The sequence below is a fragment of the Rattus norvegicus genome, chromosome 1, assembly GCF_021556685.1.
Source record: "Rattus norvegicus strain SHRSP/BbbUtx chromosome 1, alternate assembly SHRSP_T2T, whole genome shotgun sequence".
NCBI lineage: Eukaryota > Metazoa > Chordata > Mammalia > Rodentia > Muridae > Rattus > Rattus norvegicus.
This window is the reverse complement of record NC_141534.1, coordinates 62,270,581-62,280,000: the sequence shown is the minus strand read 5'-3', so window position 1 is coordinate 62,280,000 and position 9,420 is coordinate 62,270,581. Positions and strand designations below refer to the sequence as shown.

General features: G+C 46.4%; 1 long non-coding RNA gene and 1 pseudogene across 2 annotated transcripts in view; both read left to right on the top strand.

The window, feature by feature from the left end:
- LOC148007090 (sperm motility kinase Y pseudogene) overlaps positions 1-3,197 on the top strand; it is a 4,204-nt pseudogene extending 1,007 nt beyond the window's left edge. Inside the window, exons 2-3 of the transcript XR_015654547.1 lie at positions 678-2,270; positions 2,981-3,197. The product of XR_015654547.1 is annotated as a sperm motility kinase Y pseudogene (transcript). The remainder of the gene's footprint in view (positions 1-677; positions 2,271-2,980) is intronic.
- Positions 3,198-4,586: 1,389 nt separating this feature from the next.
- On the top strand, positions 4,587-8,005 carry LOC148007089 (uncharacterized). The gene is made up of 3 exons (XR_015654541.1): positions 4,587-6,248; positions 6,365-6,575; positions 7,195-8,005. It is a non-coding gene; the product is annotated as an uncharacterized LOC148007089 (long non-coding RNA).
- The last annotated feature ends 1,415 nt before the right edge of the window (positions 8,006-9,420 follow it).

The window sequence follows — 9,420 nt, the reverse complement described above, 5'->3', positions numbered from 1 at the left end:
TGTCCTGCGGTTTCATCCTTTTACATTATTCCTGTTTCTCTATTTATTGAGTACAAGCAATCATTGGCTTAGACTTGATACAAATTTGCCCTTTGTGACACTTTGACTCTTCGGCCTTTGTTTAAGGTTTACTATTCACTGATATTTAACTGCCTTATTCCTTGTGGTTGGTTAATTTTAATTTTCAGTATTTTGCTCTGGAGAGTTGTGGATTTTTGTGGATCACTAGGTCCTGAAATTCAATGGAGTTTTCCCTTAAGTGTTGGCTTTTTATATTTGTTTGTTTTGTCTTATACTAATTCTTTCTCCTCTCGTTTCTTTCATCTGTTTTTTTTTTTCTTCAATGAACATCTATTCATAGTATTGACCATCTTTGGCCGCCCAATCCTATTGTAGTATGACGATTTTTATTTTCATCATTGCATTTAGTATGTGTGTGCTCTTGGCTTTCTCTTTTGGGGTTTGTTATTTGGGTGGCTTTTACTTATGACTCTTCATATTTTCCCCTTAACTTTTTCATAATTTTGCTCTATTTTTCTAGTCTAGTTTTTACTTTGTCTTTGTTTGTTTTTTTTTCTTCTTCTTTTGTTTGTTTCTTTTAGGTACCACAAGTGTAATTTTAGCTCCTATTTTGCTCCATCTTTTTCATTATTTGATTCCATTTTTGTTATTTTTAGGTAGCATTAGTACTGATAAAATGCCTACAGAGACTGAGGAGGAGTTACCAACCCCTACACCCGAGCCCAGTATCTCTGAGGAGGGCAACTTCCATTCCCAATACCAAGTATTGGGGACAATTGGGCAAGGGGGCAACGCCAAAGTCCTCCTGGCCCACCACCGGCTCACAGGAACCCCGGTGGCTGTCAAAGTTCTGCGAAAGGACAAGCAGTGCTTCCAGCCAGCCATGATGGAAGCAAACATAATGAGAAAGATCAACCACCCCAACATAGTGTCTCTCATACAAGTTATTGAAAAGGAAACGAGAATATACCTCATAATGGAGCTGGTGGAAGGCCAAGAACTCTACCAGTACATCAGAGAGTCAGGGCACATAGAGGAGGATGAGGCCCGGCAAATATTTGAACAGATATTGTCAGCAGTGAGCTACTGCCATGGAAAGGGGATTGTTCACCGAGACCTCAAACTGGACAATATAATGATTGATAAAAACAAAAAGGTCAAAGTCATCGACTTTGGGCTTAGCACCCAATGTCAACCTGGAAAAATGCTAAACCACCACTGCGGCACGTACTCTTTTGGTTCCCCTGAACTCCTCCTTGGCCATCGGTATGACGGGCCGAAGAATGATATGTGGATTATAGGAGTGGTCTTGTACTGTATGGTAGTGGGAAAGCTCCCATTTGATTCAGTGATCATCCAAGAACTGCAAAGACAAGTAGTGGCAGGGGTACATCCTGCTCCCTGTGGGGTTTCAAAAGAACTGGAGGACCTCCTTAGTAAATTACTGAGGGTAAATCCCAACTTTAGACCAACAGCAAGAAAGGCGATGAAACACCCTTGGTTCAAAGAACACTGGAACGGATTGATAGGTCCCTATGAAGAAATGCTTCCCCTCACACCAGACCCGGCCATTTTGGATGCCATGAAAAGCATTGGATTCCAAGCCTCTGTAGTAAAACACTCTTTAAAACAAAGAAAATATAATGAGGAAATGGCAACTTATTTCTTTCTACAAAAGCAGGCTCTCCAGGGGGATGGCTGCACAGCCCAGGCACAGCAAGTGAGTCCCGTTGCAGCACCATTCCCTAGCCTTGATCCTGCTGCTGCTTTTAGATTAGAACCAAAGAGGAGTGGAAGCCTGCCAGTCCTTGGCACCTTGCGGGTGTCATCCTCCCATGGTCACGTATCTCACTATGGCCAGAATGCTCATCCAAAAGGAGGCAAAAGATCCACTGTGGCTAGTCGTCTCAGGCCACTACCGATGACACCTACACAGGACCACTATCACAAATGTGCCGTGAGTGTCCCATGCATTCAAACAACAAGCATCTTCAGTGAGAAGAGTAGCAATAAGGAAATCAAAGAAGACAACCCACTCTCCCACACAGCCCCATTAGAGGATAAGCCCATCCCCAGCAGTGTCCGGCACAGAGGTTTTAAGGGGTGGACCAGGAATATAGCAAATGCCCTGATAAAGCTGTGTTGCTGCATGCCAAGGAAAAAGAAACCTCGCCTGGGGCAGAACAGAATCTCCCCCCAGAAATGAGCCACAGGGAGAGTCCAGAGAACAAGCAGCAGGCATAGCCCAGGTACCTTTGTGCTTTGTCCTTTCCAGTTTGCTGTATGCTCCTCCTTCCTCTGTCTCTGGTTTCCATTTTCCCAAAATTCTTACCTTGTATCTTCTCTAAGTTCTTTATGAGGTTTCTCCAACACCAAGCCTTCTCCCTCTTCTTGATTTCTCCTCTTCCCAGCAGGGACCCAATAGGATTGATGAGTTCCACACTCCTCAGAGTTTTCTAGTTGGCCCATCCCTTCAGATGGACTCCAGCTCCCCCTTAGGCCAATAGCTCCCACAGGGTGAGGACTAGAGGGTCATGGGCTCATGGACTCCTCCAGGGGCTACTGATCTTTTCACATGTGGTCATCAATCACAAGTGCTGCAGAGCAGAGTCTTATGTTTTCAAATGTAACATCCCATTCCATTATGCCTCAAAACTAATTAACAAGGTTTGTCATTGAATAAGTATCAACAACCTAGTTTGTGGGTTATAGTTGATGGTCAGAATCCTGCATGCATGCATATTGTTTTGCATACTGGTTTTTTTTTGTTCCTAATACCTAGTGATCTATTGAATTTTATAGGTAGTAGTTCTAAATGTTTTCTTTCAAAGACCTCAACTGAGAAGTAGAAAAAAGAAGTTATAATATAGTAAGGCAAATCAAAGCCCCAAATGGTAAGCTAAGAATTCTACCTCACTGTCTTTTTTGCTTGGAATAAATTGTCTTGTCTATTTCACAGTGTCATCTGGAAATTCTTTCATGTCCTCAGTATAAACAGTAGGTGATTTCAGACACATGGCAATGGAAAAGACACCAGCAGAAACTACAGCAGCAACAGGAGTAGCAACAATAGCAGAAGCAGCATTAGGCACAGCAGCAGCAGGAGGAGGAGAGCGAGGAGGGTAGGAGGAGGAGGAGGAAGAGGAAGATGAAGAGAGGAGGAGAAAGAAGAGGAGGAGGAGGAAGAGAAGGAAGAGGAGGAGAAAGAGGAGGATGAACAGCAGGGGGAAGATTTTGCTTCCCTTTCCCCGTGAGAATTGCTGATGACTACTTCTGGACACAGATATCATGCTGAGAACTGTTTATCAAAATGATTTAACAGAATATTAATGTTCATAGAAGACATGTCAATGTTCCTGAGGGCATGCAGCCCAGGAAAAGAGAGCCAGATGGCAGAGGCAAGCAGTGTGGAATGTTCTTACTGAGGAAGACCTTCTCAAAGCTGATGATGTAATAGGTATGAAGGAGCATTTCATGGGAGTCACGGTCCCATGCCCCTGTGTCAGGGCACACAGAGCTCCTAGCCTTGCATCCTGCGTGAGAGGGGACCTGGAATATTCCCTGATCCCCACAGGGTCCTGGATTGCATGGTTCCCCCTCAGTTATGGTCCTCCCTGTGCCTCATGGGGTACGCAGCTTCTACGGGCTGAATTTATATCAGTGATTAACTGGAGCTGGACCACAACCACACCACAGGCAAGCCTTGGGCACTGAGGACATTAAGAGCAACAGACAACATCTCCTCCACTGCTTCTGACTCTGCTCCACAAGGCAAGGCAGCTCCCACACAGCAGGCATCCAGCCTAACTCCCAGCAGGGAGAGTGTGAGATGTCTGTGGATGAGCCCACAGGGACTACAGGATTCTGTGGGAAGACATCTGGTAGGTTCTGGAGCAGCTGCAGCAGCCAGGACACATGAACTACAGTGGAGGTGAGCTATAGGACCAGGTAGCAAAGAGCCTGCTCTGGCCAATGCTGATCTGAATCCCTGGGTGCAGGCTGGAATAGTCACTCAGGGCTATTAGAGTGAAGGCCAGCCAAGGGCATACAATGTGTTACTAACATTCTTAAAGTCTTGTCCAGGAAATAAACCACTGGCCTTGACCAGTAAAGTTGAGTCCAGACTCATGGGCTACAGGATAGCAGATTGAACTGAGTCTGAATTCCCATGAGTATGACCTCTGGCTGCTCCCTAGGCTCAGTATAGATGAGCATGAGAAGGCACCATTGCTGTGTTTGCAGGAGTAGCAGAGAGCTCGGAATACATGACCCACTCCTAACCCAGACTTGAGCCACTCTGGGGAGGAGATAGCATCATTTGAGAGATGGGCTTATGCGGGACACTGTGCTCTGGTTTGTGGCACATACAGCTCCTGACTTTCTTGCTGACAGTTCAGATCCTCAGCTGGCCTCATCACGGACAGTCCCATGAGGAGTGGGTGTTTGTTTCCTGCTTCACAGTTAGGGCAGGAACAAGCCCAGACGCAGTGAGTAAGGACAGTGCTTCTGTCTTGACCCAGCTTCCTTGTCCTACCCCCTCCCCCAACTCATATCAGGAGCCACCCAGAGACCTTCATAGGAGTGTGGGTCATGTTAATCGGAATGCACAGCTGGAGATTAAATTCTGGGTAAGGTCTCCATACAGCCCTGGTGGCTCCCACACCCTGCCTACCTAAGTTTTCCCAATTGGGTCCTCATGGTCGTGGAGAATCTTCTACAGGCTGCCGTGAAGATACAGCCAGTTTCTTGGTAACATTGTGTTTAGCAGAGGTTCTCTGCTTCAGGCACAGGGCCTTCCAGTGAGAGGGTTTGCTGAGTAGCACACCAGGACCAGAAAAGTGTAGAGCCCTCCAGTGGTAGACATGAAGTACTGCAGGAGTTTATTTCCTGATTTCTTCACATCTTCCTTGTTCTAAAGGCTTTTTGTCAGACACATAGGGACCTAAGAAACTTGAGTTTGAACCCCCATAGGGAACCCAGGACACTAAACCAGCAGCCCCGTTAAACGTCGGCAGAGGACATTCTGGGCTCTGTCTTTATAGAATTGCTCTAGACTGGTATGAAGACTGATTGACCAGCCAGTCAAGGAGAGTTAGGGACAGTTAGAGACTTGGAGGAGAGCATGAGCGGCAGACACAGCAGACTCCAGGCCAACAGTGGAACCAGTTCATTTAATAGAGAAGCATTTGCCCTCCCAAAAGGCTGTCAGCTTAAGGCACTGCACTGAAGACCTGACCCAATAACATGCCCAATTTACACATCACCCACCTGTGGCTTGTGGAGGGTCCTCAGGGTAGATCCTAAAGTCCATCATGGCTGAAAGGCAGAAGTTTGCACATCATTGCAATGTGCAGGCTACTCTCTGCTGATGGGACCCACACACTCTGTGAAAAAGTTTGCTTAAGTGAAAGTTGGCCGTCCTTGAACTCTCTGGTCTTCCAGGGTAGTGTGTGTTGACCACATTCAGAGCCATTCCTGAAAAACATAAGTGCCAAAATTCAACAATAGGGAGAGAATCCTGTGCCAGATGGAATCCCTCAGGCCAGTGCGGATTCAGAGACATCCTATGCCATGGCATGGAGGCTCCCAAGAACTTCTAGGATCAATGTGAGCCACACAGGGGCCACAGTCCATCCTGGGAGAACATTAAAGTATCTGGAATTATCAGGGACCCTAAGGTAGGTTCGTCAGGATATGGAGCTGATGCATGGTGGGATGCTTGGAGGATACAGCCTAAGGCAACGTAGAGGAAAGTGTGTTATGAGAGCTAAGACAGAGCAACCACACAGTCTGAGAACAAGTTTGCTTAAGTGCAATTTGGCCGTCCTTGAACTCTCTGTTCTTCCAGGGTAGGATGGCCTATTGGGCCCAGGACAGAGCGACTATGCCAGAATTACAATGGTCTGTAATAGAGATGGAGAAGGTGTCAGGATGGGACTTGGGCAGTGGATGGAGCTCTATGACTGCAAAGCCTGCCTAGGCTCCCAGGACCCAGAGCTGGCTGCTGCAGGAAGTCCTAGATCACAACTCTGCCGTTCCTCTTCCCAGGTCTTGCTTTTAACTACTGGACCCAACACAAAGCCTCCCTTGCAGGCTTACCAGAGCATGAAAACGAAATGGCCACCTCCTGTAACAAGAAAGACTTCTAGAAGAGGAAGGAGACATCAATACATTCACAAAACTTTCAATTCGAAATCTGTCTTGCCAATAAGTGTGCAGGGATAAAGGTAAAGCAGATATTGAGGGACCAACCAGTCAATGACTGACACAAAGTGAGTTCTGTCTCATGTGACAGACACAACCTCTGACGCTATTTATGATATTCTTTCTGATTTACTTGCAGACAGAAAAGTAGCACACCTGTCTCCAGAAGCTTCACTCAGCAGGTGAAAGCCACAGCCAATCCTCAGATGGGGCTCGGGAAGTCTTGTGGAAGAGTAGGGGAAGAGTGACAAGGAAACTGGTTGGGATAAAACACTACAAGAAGTCCCCTACCGTCAGATACCTTGGACCATGGAGTATGCTAGAGCCTGTGCAACCAACCCCAGAGCCAGGTTAGCTATCTGCAGTTGGTCTCCATGTGGGTCATCTGACAAGTAGATCCAGGACAGTCTCAGTCTGTGTTGCCTGCCATTGGATCTGTTCCCCATACCCGGACTGCCTGATTGTAAATCTGTGGGGCAGAATGTGCTCGGGCCACCTGGGACTAGATGTCCCGGGGTGGTGTGGTACCCAAGGGACTCTCCCCTTGTCCAAAGAGAAGGGAGAGCATTATGGTAGAAAGGATTTGTAAGGTGGGACTGGGAAGGGAAGAGGGAGAGTGACTGGGATCAGGATGTAACCTGAATAAAGAAGACATTATTGGAAGTAAAAAAGTTAGCCTGGAAAATGGATAGATTGATAAGTGGCTAAGAGCACTGAATGCTCTTTCAGAGGTCCTGAGTTCAAATCCCAGCAAACACATGGAGGCTCACAAATGTCTCTAATGACATCTGATGCCCTCTCTGGTCTTTCTAAATACAGCTACCCTGTATGTATGCATAACGAATGATTGATTGATTGAATGAATGAATGAATAAATAAATAAATTTTACCTAGTCTTAGTTATCAGGCAATGAATAAAATGTCGAGATTATGTTCAAACCCATGTCATGGATTGCCTGGATCTTTTAGATCTTCAGGAAACATCTCAACGAAGAACAAGAGAGGCTGAAGAAGAATGGGGAAGTGTTTGATCCCTGAAGTTCCTCAGTGTCCACTAGCACAGCACTTGTCCTTGGGAGATGACATCTTTCACTCTTCCTGACTGTTGCACCAATCAGAATTACAAGCTCTGTGGATGAACCTGTAAAAGAGGACAGTTGCTCTTGGGCCAATATGGAGGTTCCTGACCTCTCAGCAAGCTCACTGCTGACTTTTGAGGTCTCTGGAGGGTGAGCAAAATGAAGACACACAGAGTAGCCTCAGGTTGAGTCAGCCAGGCCCAGGGGGCTCAGTGGTGTCTCTCAGATTCCCAGGCCCTCCCTGAGATTGAACACACTACACAGTGTAAGAGGATTAGGGGATAACCAGGAAATGCAGTTGCTCAGGTGTCTGGCTCTGTAGGAGGGAAATAAATCACAGTGGGAAGCTTCAGGACAGTCAGGTGACCTGAGCCCTCCACAGAGTCTAAGTCCAGAATCACAGACATTCATCTGTCCACAAGTCTCCTAAACACAGGCCTTGACTGACCTGCAGTCCAGAGTATGTTATTATACAGTGTCGCTTAGAGAGAGGACATACTTTCCAATTAGGCCTTTTCTGTGTCACACTGAGACTGGGTTTATGGTACAGCTGATGCAGATGGGGACTGGCCACAAGTTGCAGTCTATCGCAGATGAAATAAATAAATAAATAAATAAATAAATAAATAAATAGATAGATAGATAGATAGATAGATAAATAAATAAATAAATAAATAAATAAATAAATAAATAAATAAATAAATGAATACCCACTTATCTCACTGCCTGCAATCCTCATTGTCACCACATTCTCAGAAAGAAAAGCTGACTTCCCTCAGGGAAATGGATGGATGGATGGATGGATGGATGGATGGATGGATGGATGGATGGATGGATGGGTGGGTGGGTGGATGGATGGAGAGATGGATGGATGGATGGATGGATAGACAGAGAAGTGATTTGACTTAATCAGTTTCTTCCTTTCCTACTTTTCTGGTCGAAAACACACTGAACATGTCTGCTGCAATTGCTTGTTCTTCATTTCTGCTTTCTTTGGCTGTTCATTCAAGGCAGCTCCCTTAGAATCTGCTCATCTCAATAAAGGTCCATCTGTGGAATGTATAGCTTCTCAGTTAGGAGCTAAGGGATTCTTGGAAGGAGTTCCCAAAATCCCCTCTGGGGCAGTTGCCAGTGTTCTCTACTTCAGACAGCAGCTGCATGAAGCAAACACACACCTGTCTGAACATTCCAGCTTGGGTGCACGTCACAGTGCACCTGCCCCAGGGTCCTTGCCAGTTGCACATGCCACAGGGCCACAACTACAAGATCCCTTCCCCAGGAATCATGCCCCCTTGCATCTCCCCCAGGATTCCTGCTCTGTTGTAACTGAACCAGGGTCCCTGCCCGGTTGTTCCTGGCTCACGTTTCCTACTCAGTTTTACCTGCCCAACGACCCTGTCCCACTGCACCAGCCTCAGGGATCCTGTCCCATTGTGCCCACCATGCTGCACCTTCCTGAGAGTACCTATTAACTGTTCCTAGGTGGCATTTTTCAAAATCTAATTCAAAGATCTTGCCAGTCAGAACCCATTGTCTTTATTAACACCAAGTAGATATTTGCAGGGCTTCCTCACCTACACTTAATCAATCCCTTCTCTCAGTTGTCCATGTGGAAGCAAAGAAACTAGCAGCAGAACATGGATTATTCATCCAGGATATCAGCAGCCCTAGAATTCTCATGAGATGGGCTGCTGTGACTGTGATACAGGGGTGGCAGGGAGGCTTTGACACTGAACAAGCCCAGAGTGCTGCCTCTGCTCACATTGTGCCAGCACCTTAGCCTACCTCTAGATGTCCTAAACTCTGAGAGGAGGAAGGAGATCTTCCTACATAGAAGATGTTCTCTGAATCTGTGCTGGCCAAGGTCAAGCCAGAGTGTTTGCACATGCCAGTTCCAGCCCCTGAGGGTTCTCTGCCTGCCTGGTGTTTTGTTGTGCTTTGTGTCTGGCAAGGTGAAGATGTGGCCCATACTAGGAATATCTTTGAAGACAACTGCCCTGGGTTCCCATGCTAAAATTCAATTAGGGACTGACAGGGACCTAAATAACAACAAGACAGTGCCAAGACCATGAGTTCCAAAATCAAGAGCAAATGGGGCCTTAATGGTATCCTGTGC